This window comes from Neovison vison, chromosome 12 (assembly GCF_020171115.1).
Source record: "Neovison vison isolate M4711 chromosome 12, ASM_NN_V1, whole genome shotgun sequence".
NCBI classification, from domain to species: domain Eukaryota; kingdom Metazoa; phylum Chordata; class Mammalia; order Carnivora; family Mustelidae; genus Neogale; species Neogale vison.
The window spans coordinates 138,661,074-138,684,770 of NC_058102.1; the positions used below are offsets into that span (position 1 = coordinate 138,661,074).

Genomic DNA, 23,697 nt, shown 5'->3' on the forward strand with positions numbered 1-23,697 from the left:
AGTCATTTGACTTTTGATTTCAAGGTTAACTATTCAGAAGAAAATAGCGTTCAATTCCCACCATCCCAACAGAATAAATGGAGGAGATAATTAGTTGTTGCTTGCTTCGTGTCACTTGCTTGTTTTATGTAGCTGTTTTGGGCAGATGGAAAGTGAGTCTAGCATCCAAGTGCAGTGTTAGCATTAATGAATTCCCAAAATATTCTCTTTTTTTCTGGGGTAGATTTACTTTATAACTACCACCACTGCCAACCAAAAATTAAATCAATAAATCAGGATGAGGAAATTGTCAGGAGCTAGGAGTCCTACTAGAAGAAAGCAAGTGTTTATGGGGTGAATTCCCACAGCACTGTGTAACCAGCCTTCCCCCCCCATTCCAGGCCCATGGGAGGCCTAGGGAGAGAGAGAGAGAGAGGCAGTCACAGGCCCGAGGGCATGGAAACACTTCTGGGCCCGTGTGGGCTTTAGTGTCTTTGAGGCACATTCTCCACTACTCAGGAAAGGGAGAAAAAAGGGGGGGAGAATCATTGCCAAACTCTTTTTGCTTGTGTTTCTGTTTCTGGCAAGGGATAAGTACTTCTAACTTATTAACTCTTTGCTAATACTGTCAAACTGTGCACGCTTGATAGTGCTTTCCCACGTGCCTCTTTTTTTTTTTTTTTCTGGTGTGATCTATCTACAGCAACATCACTCATGCCCCAGAGAAGGGACACAAGAGCAGGCCTGGACTATCAGTTACGAAGTTAACACAGTTGTCACAGTGGGAGAGGGCTGCCTGGGAGAGAAATGGCCCTTCGAGGTTTTTTACACATTTGCTGAATCAAGGGACAATTGGGATTGTCGCTTCGAAAGATCCACATGATCGAAATCAGCAAATAAACAAAACAAAACAAAAATAACCCAACAATGAAACAAAACCACTTTTTTTTGGAAGGAGTCCCTCACTCCAGCCCTCCTCCCAACATACGTACGTACCATCCACGCGTGTGAACATATTCCCATCCATGCTTGGGATGGGAATGCAGAGAAACACTCTCGGGTGATAACAGTCTACCCCCATAATGAGAAGTAACACAACAATAATTCCAGGCAATACATGCTCTTTCTAGATATGCCTACGCTTAGCGTCATATATTTGAAACATCTGTGTGATTTACTGAATCTTGTACTCTTCGTTCAAATATGTCAATAGAATGTAAACAAAACCATTTGTGTTGTACTAGCATCTTGCTATCTAGAAACATCCAGGTAAGCAAAATAACATTTCTGTTGTTGTCTAGAGGCCAGACGTTTGCTGTCCCAGCCCTTCTTCCCACAACCAAGAAGCCAGTCACTTCCCTGTTTTCTAGTCTAAGGCTTAGCACGGATAATGCACACCGCGAGCTCGTCACTATTATGATTATATTATATGATTATATTATATGACATATTATGATTCACTAATAACTAGAAACTGACTGGAATGTTGGAAGTTCATATACTGTAGATAATCAAAGATGAACATAGGCTTAACCTTTTGAAAAATGATGTGGATATAACCTAACCCTGGATGTTTAAGGAGGAAGTCCCCTAGAGCCAGCCCCTCGAGTTGAGGGGGTAGATGCGTAGGGCTATCTGCTCTCATGCTTACCCTGGCTTTCCTTTGCCCGTCTCCACATGCATAATAAATCTGGCAGGCACAGAATGTAGATATGAGCTTGGGACCTAAGTCAAAAGTAAAACACTATTAAAAAAACAAAAACAAAAGAAGAAAACAACAACTCCACCAGAATGGCTCATTGGGTTAAGTGCCCGACTCCTGTTTTCAGTTCAGTTGTGATCCCAGGGTCCCAGGATCAGGTCCCGCACTGGGCTCTATGCTCAGCATGCAGTCTGTTTGGGATTCTCTCCCTGTCCCTCTGCTCCTTCCCCCTACTCATGTGCTCATGCTCTCTCTCTCTCTCTCTCAAAATAAATAAATAAATAAAATCTTAAGAAAACAAAAACCAAAAAACCTCTCTGAAATCTTTGATATAGCGACACCATTGGCTAATGTGTAGCCAATGCTGGCTTTTCCGAATCGGAGTCATTCATTTTTTCCCCTCCCCTCCCCTTCTTCCTTCTTTCATTCACTAAATAAATATTCATTAAGCACCTGTTGGGTTCCAGGTGCTGTAATCAGTGCTGGGAATATAACAGCGATGCCTTGATAAGATACTGCCCATGCCCTGCTTTAATGCCCTGAGTTTGCCTGGTGGGTCCCCTGCAGATCCTTCCCCAGAAGCCTGTGAATTTCTGCCTCTTTCTGTCTTTCGGGGAGTGAAAGAGCTATTTTCCTGGACTTTGGAGTGTTTGGCCCGAGCATGGGGGAGAGGAAGTGCCCAAGAGTGAGGGATTCAGAGGACCATCAACCACTGAAGGATAAGCCATTGTGGACGATAGCCCAGCTGGCTTACCTCTCAGTAGAACAGTGTCCCCAGGGTGCCCGGTGTGCTGGGATCCCCGTTGCCTGGGCAGTAACCCACTCATGAGCGAATGTTTACTGGCTGTCCTCCCTTCCAGCATCCCTTTCCCACTCCCTCCTGTCCCTGGACTCCAATCTTTGACTCAGGATTAGTTTTGGGGGAAACTCTTTGACTGGACCAACTTACTGGGGGGGGGACACAGAAAAGTTACCAAATTGCCACAACACTCCTATTTTTTTTTTTTTTCCCAAGTAGGAAAATAGCAGAATGCTAAACTAATTCAAATTCAGAATCCTCTACAGTTAAGCTGCCTGGTAGGTTTGCAATGGTATTTTTAACATATCCCTAAGTGTTGTGAAAATCCATAAAGTATTCATTCAAGTGAAATTTGAAGGACACAGAAAACACAGGCATATTCTCTGAAAGAATTACCATGTGACTGGCATTTTTCATTCTCTAAACTTAAAGATAATCCTTTGGCATTTGGGTCTTTGGGCTGGCTGTACTACTCAGCTTTTTGTGAAAGCTAAAAAAACATTTCCTATTCTGCAAAACAGCATTAGACCCTGAACCAAACCAATTCTTCTTGGTAAACTTTACTCGAATGCTATTTTTTTTTTTTTATCAACGTCACATGCCTTTTAGAAAACAAAGAACAGCTGGCTTTTCACTAAAGCGATTATTTTTCATTCCTGAATTCTGAATATTCAGTGTTACCTGTCTCTCTCCTTCCTCTTGAGTCATTGCAAATTAGATCGCTATATTCAAGACACCTCAGTTTCCTTCAGTAAAGGGGACAGGATGAATAGGAAATAGAGGGAGAAAGAGAGAAGCAATATTATTTCTCTAATACTTTTCAGCTTCTATGGAATGAATAAACCAAAGACAATTTTAACATCTGCATAGTCTATAAATGTCAGTTTCCAGAAATCAGCTCCACAGCCCACGAATTGACGGCAGTGGTGAAACTGATTCCTGAATATAGATATATATTTTCATGCTGCCATGCCACCTAGACTTATATGGTCTACAGTCCCTGTACAGAATGGGAACTCAATTACTTGACATAAATAAAACTTCATATTTGCAAAATAAAAACTTTCTAATAGCAAACTTCTGGTCTCTCCTCTGATGATAGCTTACTTGTCATAAACTCAGAATTGAAAGTCAGATCTTGATTGATACTGTATCCTAAACTCATACAGGCTTGATAATAGAACACCACCTTTATTTCATTCTTTTCAATCTGCAGGCTTCTACAGTGGTTTTATTACTCAGAGTTCTTCAGTGGTTTTACTACTCAGAGTTTGAAAAGAAATTACTCCTGCAGGGGCGGTTTCCAAAACACTTTGTAGTGTCTTCCCAAAAAGTAAATAGTGACAAGCCAACCACAGATAAGGTAGAACAGTATGATTAAAAGCATCCTTTCTTGAAGGCTTGGGTTGGAATTGGTAAGTGACTATTGCTTGTTTCAAACAAGATGTGGCTGGCGGGTCCGTGGTCCCTTGCTGCTGACATGGTGGTCTTCGACCAGAATCCTTAGAACTCCCGTGGGAACTTGCTAGAAATGCAAAAGGTCAGGTCTCACCACAAGCCAACTGGATCAGAATATGCATTTCAGTGAAACCCTCGGGTGATTTACATGTGCACTCAAATTGGAACACTGTTGTACAACATGACATAACATGGTATAAATGGAAACACTGAAAATGAAGTTTTTGTCCCCAGGGCCTAGGAGGGGAACGGGTCAGAAGTTACCAGAGAAGTGTGGCGGTGGGGTAAGGTCCAGAAAAACCAGAAAGTCAAGGGGTTTCTCAGCCTATGGCCCCCCAAACAAGCCTTAGTGACATCTTCCCTCCATTCACACTAAGCAAATATCAGCTTGTCTAGCATACCCAAATTGTGTGGTCATGAGGACTTCCTTTGGACTCTCTGAAGCTCTATTCATCTGTTGAACGAGGAGATGACACAGAATAACTCCATCTAGCTCTAAAGTCCTATCATTCAACAGACAGAAAAGCAACAAGCTGGGAGATACAGTGTGGGGGAGAGGGGGAGGAGAATGTTCACGCAACACAAGGATATTTTCACAATTCTTGTGCAGATTACTTTCTGATCTCTGGGCAATTTCTACATTAAAATGGGATTATTATTCCACTGAGTAACTTTTTTTTTTTAAGGAAAAACATTTATTTGTGGCGAGTTTATTTTTGTATTGAGTGAGAGAAACCATTTCTTCACCCCTCCTTCTTCTAAAGGTCTTACTGCTTCTTTCTGCTTTCTGGAAGTCAAGTACACTGCACATGCGTATCAGAGAAGGGAGAGAATCCAGCCAGAGGTGGAAGGAAGAGAGAAGAGTGAAGTATGACAGCACTCACTGTCTGCGGTCACTGGGCTGATGTCATCGTGCGCTCCAGACCTTGGTTCTTTTATGGGGTCTCACTTCCCAATTCTAAAGTAATGCAGTCAACCCCCCGACCCCTTATCCACAGGAGACACATTCCAAGACCCCCAGTGGACGCCTGAATCCTTGGCTAGTCTCAACCCCATATGCCCTGTGTTTTTTTTCCCATACAAACACACCTATGATGAAGTTTAATTCATACATCGGGCACAGAAAGAGATGAACAATAGTAACTAACAGCAAAATAGAATAACTGTAACAAGATACGGTAATACAGGTTACGTGGATGTGGTCTCTCCACATATTGTGTTCCACTGTACTCCCCCTAACTCGGGGCAGTGCCGTGAGATGAGAAGAAACCCATCTGATGAGCTGAAGACAGGTGAATGACGTAGACATTTTGACAGCGTGAAGTTACGATCCCCCTTCTTGGCCAAAAGGAAGCTTATCTGCTCCTGGGTGTGGCTGACTGCGACTATCTAAAACCATGGAAAGTGACACCACAGAGAAGGGGGACTACTGCCCTGTCCTCTACCGTAGCTAGAACAGGAACATCGTGTTTCAGTCGACACAAGCATCCCCGTATGATGTATGAATGGGTGTACACACTGACAAGCAAAATTTAAACTCTACATGGCTGGACAGCCCCTGGGCTGTACACTACCAGGTGGCCTCTTTGGGATGGATTTCCCTTTCACTGCTATACCAAAAGTTGTCCGGAGGCATCTCCAAACGAATCTCTGCTCTTTTACGGGAAACGGTAATGTATAATATTTAGGCGACGCCACGGCAAGCTTACAAAATAAGCAGCAAAAACATTGCGCTACTTTTGGGTTTCAAATCACCGTGATATTCAAGAGAAACTCTTGCATCATGGACGTTGAACTTGGATCAGACTTTCTCAACTGAACCCTGTCAGCTGCCAGAGCATCAGGCAAGAACCCAGAAAAGATAAAACTCCAGTCATGATGGAATTAGCCAAACAGTACCAGGCCAAGGCCAAATGAGAGCAGGAGGCATGCACCATTCTGTCGCCAAGAGAACCCCTCGAACGGTGTCACGTACCCGATTTTTGCAGTGAATGTTAGGAACAAGATGGCACATAAGGTGGGTGTTTAAAAGGAAAGCGTAGTTGAATATGTAAGGCACCCCAGAGAACTCTTCACTTTATTCCCCTGAGAACTTGCCAGAATGAACTAGAAACCATTCAGTATTACACTGTCTCTGCCTCGACATTACTTGTCCTCGAGGACTCCCTGTCAAACTTGAATCTTGCCTCACTTGGCAAGGGGCACCACTGTGAAAGACAATGGCAAATCCCCTTTGTGGATACGCAGTGACAATGAAACTTTCTTGCAAACAGCTCCCGAGACCACCAGAAATGTTCCTCTGGATATCGGGCCTGATCTCAAACTCAACAGAAAACAACCCTCTTGGTAACCCCGCATTTCCGAGCAAACACTAACTCCAGACCTCCCTGGGTTTTGTGGGTGATACCAGGACATTCCCAACCTGGAAACCTGATCACTGTTTGGACTGCTCTCTCCTTCACTGCCCGGGTTTAAGCAAGTCACACTGATGTGTTTTCCCCAATATTTTCTGTAATCAACTGTTGCTTTTTTCTTTCTGTGGAGACCCGTCTAGTTCATACATTTATTATCCTCAGAGTGATTTAGAAAACGCCTATTTACTCATAACTCATTTGGCGCATATCTGAGCCCCTACTATGTGCTGTGGGCACTGTGTGTTAGGGGTTCAAGGATAAAAAGATGAGCAAAATGGAATTTGTCCTTGGGGAGCTCACAGGCTGTTGGCACTCTTCCCATTGGGATACATTTTGCAGGATACCACCAGGTCACTTTACGAACACATTCGGAATCATGTACTCATCCTGCACAAATGCCGACTGAAAACAAAGCAAACCAAAAGCAAAACTCTTCCCATCACTTTAAAGCTTGCAAGCTGGCTTCTACCTGCTTCTCTAATCCCCTATTTTACTATTTTCTCAACAAACCGTCAGGCCGAAAGCAGCCGGCTCTGGGGCTCTGGGGAAGAGCATTCTTTCTCCTACTATGATTCACATTTCCACCTTTCAAGTCTTCTGGTTCTTAAAGGCAGGGATCATAGTACCTTGCAACCTCCATAGGGCCTTACGTATTTCTTTGTTCATATGAGTGAATCAATGATGCAGCTAGCAATAATGATATTGTTAGTACCAACAGGGGCATTTTAAAATTACACTATTATGTCAATAATCATCTTCATTATTCATTAAATTTTTTTTTTTTAATGGCGAACTATCCACAGAAACCTAATTTCACGTAAAGCCTAATTTGGGGATGAAGTCCCTTTACCGTGGAGGGGGAACTTGGTGCGCTTTAATGAATTATGAGCCATCGGATGTCAGTCTTGTAGATGCTAGTTCCTTCGGTCTGAATCTGGGTGAGGAAGGGTCTCGAATGTTGTATTCTAGTGGTAAAGTAGAAGTTCCACTATTCATGCTTCCCATGGGGTTCCCCAAGGGATTCTCTCTAGAATTCCTTCTGTAGCTCAACATTACTCTTTAAAGTTACATCTCTCTCCCCCTAAAAAAAGCATGAAAAGGAGAGAGTTAAGGATGAATGGTCTGGCTAAATGGTGAATTTATTTTCTCTGTTGGCTTGTGTCACTGCTCCAGTTTGGTTTTATATAGTGTTATGTGAGTTTAATGTTACTTATTTGAAAAATGGAAATAACAGAGGATGCTTGAGTGGTTTGGACCCAAAAGGAAATCTGTACTTTTGCCAGAAAGAAGGAAAAGGGAAATCCATAACAGGAACATTTACAAAATCTAACTGGAAAAGAAAGGTTCATGAGGTTTAAAAAAAAAGTATGTATACATAAAGGTGAATTTTATTAATTTATAGACCACTGGTAGCTTGGAAAGTCCAAACCTCAGTGGAGGCTAGTGTTTCCGAAGGTGCAAAAACCAAGCCAGCTCTGAACAGGGAGAGCAACTCTCCCACCTGGTGTTTGGTCAAAGCTCAGCAGACAGCCAGATCCAGAACCCTTCAGGGAAGTGAGAACAGCTTTTGCTCCCCGTGAGTACACTTTCTATGACAAAGTGGTATTAAGTAAATATGAGAAAATTGTATTTAACACATCATTTTATCTTGGTGATGTCCCTTTAAGTGCAAAAGAAAATGAATGGTGGAAGATTAGGAAACAGAATTATTTATCCAAGAGGCTGCAATAGCTCTGTGAATGTGGGGCCAAGAATTCTTCTTATTCTGCTGTGGCTTACCTTCCTGCCTGCTGTGTGTGTGTGTGTGTGTGTGCGCGCGTGCGTGTGTGTGTGTATGCAAGTGTGTGTGCGTGCGTGTGTAGTTTCCCTTCAATCTCAGGAAGTGGAACTCTGACATAGCAAATAAGAATTCTAATTGCAAAATTACATCTTCCATGGAAACGTTTGCTACCCCTTTGCTCTGGAAGCTCTAAAGATAGGCATGCTTCCACAAACAGAATGAATGAAGCCCCAATTCTCAATGGGGACAAATTCAGGAAACGGCAGGTTTTATCTTAAAAAAGTTCAACCGATACACAAAAGCTCTCATGCGTGCCAATAATGGAATTATCAAATTGGGATAAATGCGCTTTTAAGAATTTTTATTTTGATCATTTATTTCAGGTAACACTTGTGGATAATATAGCTTTGAGTTAGAGAGCAGATAAGGAAAATGTAAAAAAAAAAAATTAGGGCAGGCCTTTATTAAAATTTTAAAGTATGCCTTTGCCATACTCTTATAAAGAGCCAAATAGGGTATCAAAATCTCTGGAGATCACGAGTATAATTTCTTTATCATGTTCCATTTAAAATTTAATTATGCAGTCTACAACAAGAAGAATCTGAGCTGTTTAAATAGGTCATGCAGTGACTAACTTAACAGTATTCTAAAGTTTTCCTTGTAAAGATCATTCTTTTGATAGTCTGTTACACATCAGAACTCTATATTATAAAACAAGTGCAATTTAATTCAGTCACTACGGGCTCATATACATCTGTAAAGAATGAAATATTTTGATTTAGGTAATTTAGAGAAGTGATGAAAGGCATGTTTCTGGAAGAGCTGCCCATGTTGGATGGCCAGTGTCTTCATATATACTGTCTTTGGGTAATCATTATTTCCATGCAGGATAGAAAGGTCAAGGGAATCCTTTATTTAATGTTTGGGGCATCTTGCTTTATTATGTTTCCCTTATTTCCATAATCATTCGTAGCAAGACAAAAACTTCCGCCACTGAATAATTAACCTACGACTTAGCGGTGCGTATGGCCTCTGGCTTGCTTCTCCATTCTCCACCTCAAATTTTCACCCCGCATGCAACTCTAATTTCTTTATAATAAAATAACAAATTTAACACTGTGTTGACTACCTTATAAGTATCACTTCATTTCATTCTCAGGACTATTGGTCTTATCCCCATTTTACAGAGAGAGACCATGAGGCACACAGAGGGGAAGACATGCATCCAAGATCACAGAACTGGTAAGTGGCCAAACATGACTTGAGCAGGGGCAGGAGTTTCGTTCCAGAGCAAATGTGAAAAACCAATTCACTAGGCTGCTTCTTATAATACAAAAGGGACCTTGTCTTAGATATGGACAGTGCTCAAATGTTGATGAAAATAATTAGCATAAATCCATTTTGAACAGACCACGGTAATAGCTACCATGCATTGATTATTTTCTGTGTGCCAGACACTGAGCTAAACTGATTATATGCTTTATCTTCTCACACTGACACTGAGATAGGTATCATAATTTTTCCAAATTTACAAAGGAAAAACTGAGACAGATACTAACGAACCTGCTCAAGGTCACACAATTAAGAAACAGCAGACACAAGACTCAAGCACGTCTAAAGCCCAACCTTCTAAGCTCTATGCTAACACAAACTCAAGAGCAACAGCTCCAAACAGCATAGTGACAGTCAAATTTAGGTTAGTAACTTCTCAGCCATTAAAATGAATGTTTCTGGGTGCCAAGTGTATAAAGCAGTGAGCAGCACGTGCAGGGTAAGAGAAGGCAGAAATCATACATCTGGTCTACCACTGGTTCTTGGGAGACGCCTTCCTTGCTCCCTTCCTACTACCTCCCAAATCCCCGAATCTATGTGTTTTAAAGCCCCAACCCCTAATGTGATGGAATTAGGAGGTAGGGCCTTAGGGAGGGAATTATATTTACATGAGGTCATGAAGGTGGGGTCCAAATGACGTGATTAGAACCCTTAGAAGAGACACCAGTGAGCTTTTTCCACCCCCCACCCCCTCAGCCATAAGAGGATAAGGCAATAAGGCAGCCATCTGCAAACCTTGGGCCGGTCCTCACCCAGGCACTGAGTACTGAATTGGCTAGCCCCTTGGTCTTGGACCTCCCAGCTTCCAGAGCCTTGAAAAGAAATGTTGTTTAAGCCATCAGTCTGTGCTATGGTATTTTATTATAGCAGCCAGAGATGACTAAGACACTAACTCAAACTTTCATGCATTCATTCAAATCTTTATTCACTCAGATGGCCAAAGACTGATAGAAATATTTTGTTCAGGCACTGCTAGGCACTGAGGATAAATAATGAATAATAATGGGATCTCAATGTGGTTTCTACTTAGTGGAGAAGGTGTCTAAGTCTTCCATTAAACTGCACTATCGGACGACACAAATGCTAGAATAGGAGTTAGTACGCGGGGCTTTGGGAATTAACAGAAAACGCATACAACCTTTCAGGACAAAGAAGCCGTCATAGAAGAAATGGCATCTAAGATGTGTGGCTTCTTTTTGATTGTTCGCTAGCTAGTGAATCCGACAGGGAGGGTTCTGAGGATTGTAAGGTCTTGGAGTATAATGGCGTCTTCTGTGGGGAATTTTAATTCCTTTTTTCCCCCCAAATCCATTCTATTAATTTGCCCAGATTGCTCTTTAAAAACATTTGAGAACGTTCTCTGGATGAACAGTATCAAAGAGAATAACAGCTCCTCAGACTGGTGTCTAAACCCCTCACATCAACCAGTCATCCCCTAAATTCCTCTCCCCACCTCCGCACACTGTCCAACAGTAAGGCACCACTTCCTGTTCCCTGCATGCCGTCCCTGGGCCTCTGTGATGACTTTCCCTCTGTGTGGAGCGCACAGCCCTCTCTACCACCACACACTTCATCCTGACCCATCTTCTCAAGTCATGCTCAGGTTGATTCATGATGCCGTAGGATGCCGTCCTTGTTTGCTCCAATCAGAAGTGCCTCATCTTATTGCTGAAAGCCCTTAGCGCCTTTTGTTTGTTTATCTAAGTTGTCTTATCTATCTTATGGCATTAAACATTTTCCACCCAGCACTCTGATGAGCTGTACCTGCTACACCAGACTAAACTACTTCAGGGGAAGAGACAGTGTTGTTTGTTTTCTACCAAAGAGCCTACAACTATCCTTGGCATATAGTACTTGATGCATCTTTGCTGAATTAATGAATAAATGATAGATTTTTTGAATGTTCAACTGCACCAGGCTTGGGTCCCAGGAGAGTTGGGGGAATTATTCTTTCTTAGGGATTATAAAAAGACATGAAATGTTCATCAGTTCCAGATTACTTAGTAAGAGGTTGGCCTGGAAATACCCATATCTTTTTTCCCCCCTACTTTCCTTACTCCCCAGCCCCTGGAAAACAATTTTCTACTCTTTGTTTCTATGAGTTTCATTTATTCATTTTTTTTTGTTGTTTTGTTTTTTTTTTAGAGTCCACAAATAAGGGTTACCATGCAGTATTTGCCTTTCTCTGGTCTATTTCACTTAACATAATGTCCTCCATGTCCATTCATGTTACAAATGGCAAAACTCCTTCTTTCTCAGGGATGAATAATATTGTAGTGTATGTATGTATCTATGTAAGTATATATGTAGACACATCTTCTTTATCCACTCCTCTGTTGACAGACATTTAGGTTATTTCCATATCTTGCCTATTTTGAATAAAGCTATACTGAACATTGGAGTGTAGATATCTTTTCAAGATCCTGTTTTCATTTATATTCAGAAATGAGACTGCTGGATCACATGGTAGTTCAATCTTTACTTTTTAGGGAGAACTCCATACTGTTTTTCACAGCGGCTACATCAATTTATACTCCCACCTACAGTTCACTAGGCTTCTCTTTCCTCCACATGCTCCCCAACATCTGTTATCCCTGGTCTTTTGGATGATAGCCATTCCAACAGGTGTGAGGAGATATCTCATTGTGGTCCTGATTTACATTTCCCTGATGATTAGTAATGCTGAGCTCCTTTTCATGTACCCGTTGATCACCTGTAAGTCTACTTTGGAAAAACATTTACTCAGATGCCCTGACCAGATTCTAATTGGATTATTTGTATTTTTGCTATTGATTTGTGTGAGTTCTTTATATATGCTGGATATTAACCCCTTATCAGATGTATGATTTGCAAATATTTGCTCCTGTTCCGTAGGCTGCCTCTTCATTTTGTTGATGTTTCCTTCATTGTGCAGAAGCTCTGTAATTTGATATATGGTCCCACTTGTTAATTTTTGGTTTTGTTGCCCTTCTTTTGGTGTTACCAACATTTTTATCTTCTAATTTCTAAAGAAAATCGCATTTCATTTTGAAGACAACAAGAATTAGGAGATTCTTTTACTTACCAAAGCCTTCCATGGGGCAAAGACATTGAACTTAAAATCCAGTGCCCATGACTGACAAATATGGCCAATCAGAAAGTTTAGTCTTGTTCTTTTACTACATGGAATCTGTTCAGTTCAAATTCCAAATAACAAAGATCAACTGAAGACTAAAATTCCATTGGTGAAACTGTAATATAATGACTTTTATCTCTGATAGTCACATAAACAAGCAATTCTATCTTCTTGGTAGAGGATCTCAAATAATAATCCTATGGCATATGCTGGCGCTCTAGAAATCGGGGGTTCATATTTGATATTTATATTCCATAATCACCGCAGAGAAGGCATAGACAAAAGATGAAGTTGTTGGATTAAAATATAAGAAAAAAGTCCAAGTTTTTCTTTCATGACTTTCATCTTTGGCCCCTGACTCCAACAGCTAAAATCTCGTAAAACATGGCCTCAGAGTTACATACTTAATTATTTCAAGCTTTGTTTATTAATTATCCTCAAAGAGCATCCTGACCTCTCGTTGTTGTGATACAAGAACTATTGTAGCACTTCAGCTACTTCTACTAAGGTCTATTCCATTGCTTTATTTTCCATAATATTTAGTTTATATAAGGAAAGTGGACTATGTCAGCAAAGAATTAAAATGCTTTCCCTTGGGACGCCTGGGTGGCTCAGTTGGTTGGACGACTGCCTTCGGCTCAGGGCGTGATCCTGGAGTCCCGGGATCGAGTCCCACATCGGGCTCCCAGCTCCATGGGGAGTCTGCTTCGCTCTCTGACCTTCTCCTCGCTCATTCTCTCTCTCACTGTCTCTCTCTCTCAAATAAATAAATAAAAAATCTTTAAAAAAAAAAATTTTAAAATTAAAAAAAAAAAATGCTTTCCCTTTGTCAAAAATAGCCACTAATAGTACATGATTGTGCTAAAACCTCCATTAATATAAACCTTGCATATACCTTTACTCTGCTATCCAAAATCAAGGGCTAACTCTGTTTAAGCATCATTTATATTAAAACCCCCACTGGCCATCACTAATTTAGTGCCTCCTTTCTATTCGAATAGTTGGGTGTTTTACCATAATTTAATTAAAACACATCTACCTAAACAACCTTCACCATTAAAAAGGATCTTGAAAGACAAGCTTGTCATGGGAAACAAAACAAAACAAAAAACAACCAACTGTTCAGAATGCTAAATTGTTCTTTGCTACAGCAAAATAAAGGCGGGGAGTCACCTGTGAGATTGAAAATGATCATTTTCACAGTTCAGGAACGAGCAGCATACATTCCATTTCCAGGACACTTCCAGACAAAGAGGACAGCATGAATAGTACATGTAGCCAGTTTAAATATTTGTTTTAATCCCCACGAGATCATTGGTTTTAATATGTATAATATAATTACAATGCTTAGCGCGCATTGCTCATATAATCTAATTTTTTCTGGTGACATATTATTCCCGGGCTTTAATTTCAGCAATGGCAAGAACTCAAAAACACATTTAGGTTATCATTAGTAACGAAAAACAACCCTGGTACCTGTTCAAGCACCTTATGCACATATCACATTTCAACTTCAAAGCATTTTTAACTACCAAGATACAACCCACTGCTACGCGATTTGTACATTTTCACAGAACATCATCAACCAGCGGCCAGCCACTTGAAATTAATGCCATGTAAAGCAATTAAAGTTGAAATTCTCCACCCTGGTGCAATATTTGTAAATGGCCTCGCAGAAAATCTCAAGACAGTCAAAGCAGATGAAAACCAAACCATAAAACTGTTTCCAAACGCCACCGTCTTCCTTGCCAGCCCCATATCACTAGTTAGCAATTGCCTGAATTTTCCACTTTTCCTAGATGTCAAAGCATAAGCACATTTTTAGGATGCAAAGGATAAAAAACACAAAGTGTCATGTTCTAGTCATCATTAGCCGACCCACAAACAAAATAACCACAGGTGCCTTGTTCAAAATAGCACCAAGGTTTTCCAGGGCTCATTTGCACTTGGCCAGTGACAGACTGGAGAAATGTGCAACAGGGCAGGAAGCTGGAGAACAGACCGAATTCTGCAAGACTGTACAAACAAATGACTGCTAGTGAAAGAAGTAGTTTGCCACCAGCAAAAGGATTCGTCACCAGCAGTATTCACGTTATTTCGTGTTAACGCGAGGAAGAGAAATAATTGTCAATGGATAGGTCCCACACTGCCCTGGAGAAAGTAAAAAGATACCCAAGACCACATTAGAAGAAGCTTAATTGAGGGAGAACTGACATATCATTTCTCACACCCTAATTGTCGTGCGTTACAATGACTGCGAACGACAGTTAGGATGGGATTGTTGTCGTGTTTGTTTTCAACACGATGCAACATTAGAATAGCAACAACCCATGGGGAAAAAAAAATAGGTAGGCTCATTACCAAAATACCTCCCCTCAAACGGCAGAAGGGATCGGATCCTCCCTCGAGTAATAAACCAGCTACAGTGAAAGGTCCTTCGCAGTGAACGCGGGCACTGTCTTTTGGTATTCACAATAGAACATGCTACTTAATAGAATTCAGGGTGCACACCGGGTCTCTCAGACATCTGAGTCATTTTTTTCTGCGTGATGATAGCTCCATGTGGGTTTCATCTGACAATGTGAGGGTGGTCTGCTTCTCAGCGGGTCTAGAAAAGTTGAAAGTCATTCTGCATCCCATTATTTGGGGATTAACTTCCTCGCCACAAACGTGGGCAGACACACAAGTCTCTCTCTCTCTCTCTCTCTCTTTCTGAAAATGACAAATGCTTAGGTCTTCACTGTGAACCTTCTCCCAGCGAAAGCACAATGACAAACAAACCCAGTGGGGACACACACACCAGAACACACGTCCGCTCTGAACCCCGTGAACCGGCACGTGCTTGAAAAGTTTCTTTGGGATGGTATCCAAAGAATTAAGACATAGAATAATTTAAATATTTGGATCACAGTAAACAGGATTTTTTTTTTTGGCAATATTAATCATGAGCCTATAAGCAAAGATTTTCTCTACATAAGAAAAAAAGCAACCAAATGTGCTTATCTCCTGGAACAGATGGTGACGATATGTACTTTCTCCCTATTCCTAGTGCTGTTCATTATCACATTCTGCTGGCTCTTCTTCTTATTCTCAAGACTCTCATCATTTTCATTTCTAACAGTTCCCAGGCAATACCCTATGCCCTATTCACTCATTCATAAGTGGTTACGGAGCACCTTTTAAAACGAAGGAAAGATGTGAGGTGCTGTCTATGATGCCCGCTAAAATACCTCTTAAAATACTGTCACTCCCTTTTTTCTTTTTTTTTCCTTTCTTATAATAAACAGTGGTAATCATTTTTGATAGCTAGTTGCCTATAATATACATCCTGTTAATCATATCTTATTTCATACAGTGACATGAAATATAAAAAATATATAAAGCACACGGATCAATGTATATATTGATTTCTTTTCCTGTGAGATAATAGTACTAAGTATTTGTTTGAATGACAATAAGAAATACAAAAGTATTTATATTATCACCAAAACTATGATGTAAGGTCTTTCACGGAAGCTCCGAATTCTTTCCTCTGTAAGTCATTGGACGCAAACACAATAGTAGATATGTGGAAGAAAAAGAAAATTCATTTTGCTAATTCCCATGAATATAATAAAGGAAGCAACATGTTTATGGTTCCTGCAGAGAATATAGCATATATATATATATATATATATATATATATATATCTCCAAATGCATGATATAACTTTCAAAAAATGAGAATGATTTCTCTAAGCCATACATGGACATTTCTCTCATATCTTCTTGGCTACATCTCTTATGTATGACTCATACACAATTTTTGGCATTTGCATCATGAAATATGAGGTCTTAAAATCTAATGTGAGGAAGAGAAAATTACAAAGGCCTCTCCAAGAAGATACGGTATTTCTTTTGAGGTATATCAGAAATCATGCACAGAATAAGCAAAGCCAAACTGCTTACCTTGGTAGACTTCCCACTAACTCGGTAGTTGTCTCTCTGGAGGAGAAAAAGAAAATATGTATGATTAGCTTATTTTGGTAAATCATAAAAATTTGTTTTATAAAACCATAACACAACATGTCAAGGCATTTTTGTGAGGGAGACAGAATTCAGGATGCACACCAGAAATTTACAATTGACTAACCATATTTCTCATTAATTCCCATAGATATTTCAATGGTTACTTTCAATGATATTTTACACACATGCAAAATATCTATCCCTGCTTTCTGTTTAAAACATTAAAATCTGACAATGTACAACATATACAAAGAAAATGGGAAGGGAAGAAAATCCCCAACCACCTTATAGGTATTTTCCAGTTAAACAAAGTGCTTGTATTTCTTTCTCCAAGAATCATTTAGGAACAAGTTTCTTTAAGCATATGTCTTTGTGTAGATGATCTCTATCACCTGAGATTCATGAAAGAACATGTACAGCACAAAATCCAATTCTTCCAGTAGCAAATTGCTGTTTTTTAAAATTTCTTCATTATAGTGTCCTACCAAGTGGGATTTTTGAAAGCACACGCTATGATAATTCAAAAGGCACGAAAGACAAGTCACTAATTGAAAGCTTTATAGTGTACAGAACAACCAGAGAACAACCAGAGACAGATTTCAAAACTAACTTTTTCCTAATTGCAATATCCTATCTTTCAATCAGAGATGCATTCTTGGAAATTACAGGAAGCAAGGAGTAAGAGGTTGAGACGGAGGCTTAATGATAAAAGTGGAGGTGGGTTAGTAAAGGTGCAATTCTTAGAACAGTGGTACATAATCTTCTTCAGGTCATACAGTCCCTTTAAGAATCTCATTAAAGATACAAACCCCTTACATAGGATAAAATACATGGGCACCAAAATATGGTGCATAACTGCAGAAGGTTTGCGGACCTCCTACAACTACCATGTGTACTCTGGATTAGGAATCTCAGCCTTAAACTTACATTGTTTTTACTCATATTGACCATCCAAATAAAGGACTTCCTCCTCCAGGAATTTTCTCTGGCCCTCCCAGCCTCTAAAACTCTCTCCTACCTACTGTCTGTGACAGTCCTGGGCTTGCTGCTTCCTACAGAGCCATACTACCTTAAATTAACGAATGTTTTATACATGCATGAATTCAGCTGGGCTTCTATAGAAATAGTCTTTCCTAAATAACCAGATACTTTTTTAAAGATTGATTGATTGATTTTAGAGAGGGAGGGTGAGCACAAGTGGGGGGAGGGGCAGTGGGAAAGAGAGCGAGAGAATCACAAGCAGATGTGGGGCTCCATCCCAGGACCCACGAGATCATGACCTGAGCTGAAAGCACAAGTCAGATGCTTAACTGACTGAGCCACGCAGCTGCCCCAATAACCAGATAATACGAAACTTCTAGCTTTGATTGCTACAGAAACTATTTTTTGAGAAAAAGCCTCCATTTCCTTAGCAAGAACCACAGTTCAAAGTTCTGTCTGTGACACTCTTCATTGCTTTTCTATGTATTCCTCTCTTCTAAGAATTCCCTGCCTGCAGTGGAAATTTCTCTTTCCTGACAGAATCAGAACTGTGGGTACCCCAGCTATGAGACACCCCCCCTTTAGTCTTCCTTTATAACATCGATCGCAACAAGCATCTTTTAAATTCTATTTTAGTATTTATTGTTTTGTAACTTGAGGCCAACATTTGTGAGTACTCAATAAATATTTGTTCGATTTGCAAGGAATGAATTAATGAACTCTTCTGACCTTCTTGTTGCCCTGGAGGGTTAGATCTATGTTTTGAGCTTGCTCATAGTAATAACAGCATCCCAGGGTCAAGGTACATTATCTTTCCTTCTTTCTAATCTTTTAACTCTTTATTTTGGCTTTCCAGATTATATGTACTTTAATATTATGAATCCTCCTTGTATCTTTTTTAAAGATGTTGGACGTACATTATAATATATCCACTTACATCCCACAGTAGAACAGCATTTCTCCGCCTCAACTATAATGATATCTGGGACCAGATATTCCTTTGTCATAAAGGCTGTTCTGTGCATTTAGGATGCTTAGCAGCAGCATTGGCCATTACCTACTAGATGCCAGTTATACGTACCACCGCCCCCACCACTTTGTGACAAATAAAATGTCTCTAGACATTGCTAAATGGCTCCTGGGGCAAAATTGCCATCAGTGGAGAACCTTTGCAGTAGAACAATAGAATTGAAGGATCAGTAATTGACTTCTGTTTCAAAACCTTACTGGCTTGAGAAATACTCTCCACTCCCATGGAAAAACATGGTGGCTGAGCCTGGTCAGGAATGTCCATCTCACTGGCTCGTGGCGCCTCCTAAGTGTGTGTGCTAAGAGTAGGCTACGTTTGCTCCCCAGCCAGTTTATGTTAGGCAGATTCATTCTTTTTTTCAACTCTAATTAAACAAGATATAAAACCAATGAAAACTGACTGTGAAAGAGTTCTCGTTTCTTTGAAAACGAAGTGATATTCTTTGGAAAGAGTAAAAACAACGAGTAGCTTATGAAAAACTGATCTTGAATTAAGAGTAGGGGCAGGTGGTGGGTATTATAGAGGGCACGGCTTGCATGGAGCCCTGGGTGTGGTGAAAAAATAATGAATAATGTCTTTCTGAAAATAAATAAATTGGGGGAAAAAAAAGAGTAGGGGCAAGAAAACCATAAATATTGGGGGACGAAAGACATGATTTTCACATGTGTTTTAAGTTCTTGTTCCTCTTCAAAAATAAACTAGAAACAGGTGGTCAGTTATAGGTGTGATGTATGCATGAAAGACAGTGCAAGACTCAACTTGGGGGGTCCACACACTCAAAGTGTCGGCCTTACTTTTAGCACAAAAAGGCTACGAAAGAAAGTTCTGCTCTCCACACAGGAAGTACATGCAGGGGAAATTTATATTTTACACAATTGTGTACTCAAAAATTTACATTAGAATTACAGATATCACTTCATGGGAGAAGTAATTTTTTAGTGAACATTCATGAATGTATGAACACAGTTTAAATATCAGATGTTGGGGCACCTGGGTGGCTCAGTGGGTTAAAGCCTCTGCCTTCGGCTCAGGTCATGATCCCAGCGTCCTGGATCGAGCCCCGCATCGGGCTCTCTGCTCTGCGGGGAGCCTGCTTCCTCCTCTCTCTCTACCTGCCTCTCTGCCTACTTGTGATCTCTGTCTGTCAAATAAATAAAAATCTTAAAAAAAAATGATCAGATGTTACCTAAAAACCCAATGATTCCATTGAAGCACATAGCTGCACGGTTTCAAGAAAGAACGGAGAGGGAAAGAAGCATCGTATCTGACTACGGTAATACAACTGGGCTCACCAACCAAAGGCCATTTTCGAGATCAGGAAAAACATTAGAGCTTTTAAAGTGACGACCTGTTCATTTTTACCCATTTGTTATTGCTAATAAATAATCTGAATTATTCACATTTTCATGAATTTATACCTTTTGTAAAGAAATCCTTGAGGAAAATGCATTTAGCATAACATGCTAGGCTTTATCTAGATAACGCTCCATCAAAACCCACTTGAGAGAACTTAACAAAGTATCATACGGAACATTTTGGGGGCAGTGAAACCACTCTGTATATGGTACCGTGAAGGGGGACATATGTCCTTATTCGTTTGTCCAAGCTCACAGAATACACAAGGCCAAGAGTGAGCCTTAATGCAAACTATGGAACTCGGGGTGATAATAATGTGTCACTGTAGGTTCATCAATGATATCGATCCCGGTAGGGGACGCTGATAGTGAGGGGAGGCTGTTATTTGTGGGGTCAAGGGGAATATGGGAAATCTCTGTACCTCCCTGTTAATTTTGCTGTGAACCTAAAAGTGCTTTAAGAAATAAAGACGAGGCTTTTTTCAATGAACTTGCATGGGGCTCTAGCATCCACCATTACTATGACTTTCCGAACATAATTCATCTTCAGCACTAGTATCTATCCAACATATTCGGTGAACACTTAGCATATGTTCAACGCACACACCACGCTGGGTGCTTTCAGAGACACCAAGATAAATTAGATCCTGAACCCTTCTTTCCAACTGTTTATACTCCACTAAGGGATATTATATCAGGTAAAAAGAGATGGGTACTTTTGAATTTTATACTACTGAGAGCTCCTTTAAGCCAAAGACCATGACTTACCTGTTATGTTCGATACTTAGTCCCTAGCAAAACCCAGACACCCAGTATATATGAGAGGAACAGAACCAAGAAACATTTCCATTCGCAGGTAATCCCCACCTCCTACATTCATTTCTTAAAATGCCTGTTGGAATTACAGCAATTGCACTAATTTCCTTTCTTTTGTTACCATTACTAAGATAATCTGATTTCACGAAGAGAGTAGAATGCTAAAAACTAAGCGAAAACAACGATGACAAAAACAACAAAGCACGCTTCTGTGTTCCAGGACACAGAGCTGTCCTGGGGCCTAAGAAGGAGTCTAAAATGATGGAGGGCACGCGACAGGTTGCATATCCTTGGGCAATTTCTTCTGCCTCCTGGCTCTCTAAGTCCCAGAATGTAATAACAGTGCTGCCCTCTGATCTAGAGTTGTCGGATCAATCACCAATGTGAACAAACAAGAACTCTCCCTGTAAGTTTGAGGCTGTGCTATAAATTCAATGTTATCAGAGAAAAAAACAACAACAAAAAAGAGAGACAAGCACCTTTCAAAAGCAGATGAGTGTCCCGTGGGTATTATACAGTTTTTCTTTTTTTGTAGATTATCTAGCATCCCTTTAAAAAAAAAACAAAAAACAATAAAACTAACTTTAAGTATGTAAAGCATTTGCCGGTTCACAGTGATGCCAGCTTTTATCATCTGTCTGAAATAGCGTTCTTCCTCATCATGTCCTATCCCTTTCCATTCCTGAACGATGCAAACAGTTCTTTTTTTAGGAAGTGTTGAAGCAAGAGCACACCATCCATTTCTGTGAGCTTGCCAGTTTCCAAAATTAGCTGACAACTATAAAACAGAAGACAAGAGCCCCCATGCTAATTGTGTGGCGGCACGATAAATATTTTGAAGACCTGGAACGTTTCTCTCCAACGGTAGGTGCCTTGGATTCTTCGAGAAGTCCCAAGACTTTAAAACTGTCAAAATCCATTGTATTTTTATTGCGTGTCCTGCAAATGATTTAATGTTTCGGTCATAGAAGAGGTGAGGTTTTCTTTAATTAAGAGTGAAAGTATGACCACGAAGCAGATTTTTTTTTTCTTTCTTTATTTTTACTTATCCATTTATTTTTGTCACCTGGCGTGGGGCAAAGGGTGGGCATCTAAAGTTGATCTATTTCCCAATACAACAGGCCACAAGAAGAGTCACTTAGAAACCTCATTACAGCAGCGCCTGGGTTAAGCCTCTGCCTTCGGCTCGGCTCATGGTCTCAGGGTCCTGGGATCGAGCCCCGCATCGGGCTCTCTGCTCAGCAGGGAGCCTGCTTCCCCCTGTCTATCTGCCTGCCTCTCTGCCTACTTGTGATCTATCTCTGTCAAATAAATAAATTAAAGAAAAATCTTAAAAAAAAAAAAAACTCATTACAAATGAATACATTAATTTGAGACCGTTAACTCTTGTCTTACATGGTGAACTTTAGTTCCAGGAAATCTGAAAGACATCAGAGATCTCCTGTCTGATGAAGAACGTCCAAAGACGCTGCTCATTTCCCTTCATCCAACACTGTTCTCATCCATCTATCATTTATCGGTCTCTATGTTCTCTTTATTTTGCCCCCTCTTAATTTCTTCCCTCCCGCCCCACTCCTAAATTCCTGCTCATGTGATTAAAATTTCTGCTCACGTGTGTGCTGCCATGCATGAGTGTCTGTTACAGACACAAGCAATTAATCCCACAGAAAAACTACGCACACCCACCCAAGCTCACACTTTTTAGACTCTCATTTAATACCAGCCACTACTATAGGACATTTACGTGAACCGACTCCGTCAACCCTTACAAAAGCTTCAAGCAGTCATCGCTATGATTTAAACACGATAGAGATGAGAAAAATGAGACAGGAAAATGTAAGTCGCTTCTTAGAGCCACGTGGCTAGTGACAGGGTCAGGATCTGATTCCAGGAATGCTGGTCTCAAAGTCCATGCTTTTGAACAGGATGTGATATTGCTACACAATATTTACAAGCTACAAAATAGATGTGTATATACATATATGTATACATAGGTGTGTATACATACATACATTTTTTTTCTCTTTCCTTTTTTTTTTTTTCTTTTCTTGCAGGATGGGACCAGCCCAAAGACAGGGGTAGAGGCAAACCTATAGAATCGGTTGGAAGGGCGGTGGCAAGACCGGAGGGAAGGCGGGTAGGAAAGAAAGCCAGCCGAGGTGGCCTGGTGACGGAGGTCCCATTGAAGCCACCATGTCAGCAGCCTGAAGGGGAGGAGTGGGGTGGTCTCAGCAGCTGAAAGGGGCCAGGTTGGCGGCAGGGCGACGAAGAGCCAGTCTCATCGGAGACCTGCAGGCTGCCCAGGCCTGTCCCGGGGGCATAGGGCAGGCTCCGGGCTCCAGCAAAGCCCCTTGTGGGCAGCACAGGAGGGACGGGCCCAGGAGCGCTGGCCTGGAAAGAGGGGGGACGCTGGGCCGGGGTTCTCAGGGGAGCAGGGCGGCTGCCTGGGCAGCAGGTAACAAAGATCAAGCCCCACTATCAGCAGCTTTACCATGGAGGAGGGGGAGAGAGACCAAAACCAAGTGAGCACGCGGGAATTCATCACACCTTCCGCAGCAGGGGTGGTGGAGAAGGAAGGAGCGGGACAGGCGCAGAGGGACACGGGGCATCATCTATAGGGCGGCCGGGAAGGGCTCTCTGGAGGAGACCGAGGGAACGCGTTGGTGTGGGAAACACAGGCACTTCCTCCCCCGTCCAGACGTCGCGGCTTCTGTCCTTCGCACCGCTGCGTCTCACGCTTCTTTTCAGCAACTACTCACCCAGGACCCACTGCACGGCGCAGACAGTCCGAGGGTCGCTCTGGTGGAGAAACCACGACAGGACAGGCAGTCTGGGTCCCTCCACGCCACGTGCTGCGAAGGAAGAGGGAGCCCAGGGCCCGCGTCCACGCAGGCCGACACTTGGAGAACGTCGGGTTTTGACGACAGAC

At 41.2% G+C, this 23,697-nt stretch overlaps 1 protein-coding gene across 2 annotated transcripts in view; it reads right to left on the reverse strand.

The window, feature by feature from the left end:
• The window catches only part of CELF2 (CUGBP Elav-like family member 2), an 810,060-nt gene that overhangs the window by 374,033 nt on the left and 412,330 nt on the right, over positions 1-23,697 (reverse strand). For both annotated transcript variants that reach the window (XM_044227896.1, XM_044227898.1), the window contains one exon: positions 16,527-16,562. The gene's annotated coding sequence lies outside the window, so the exon portion shown is untranslated. The remainder of the gene's footprint in view (positions 1-16,526; positions 16,563-23,697) is intronic.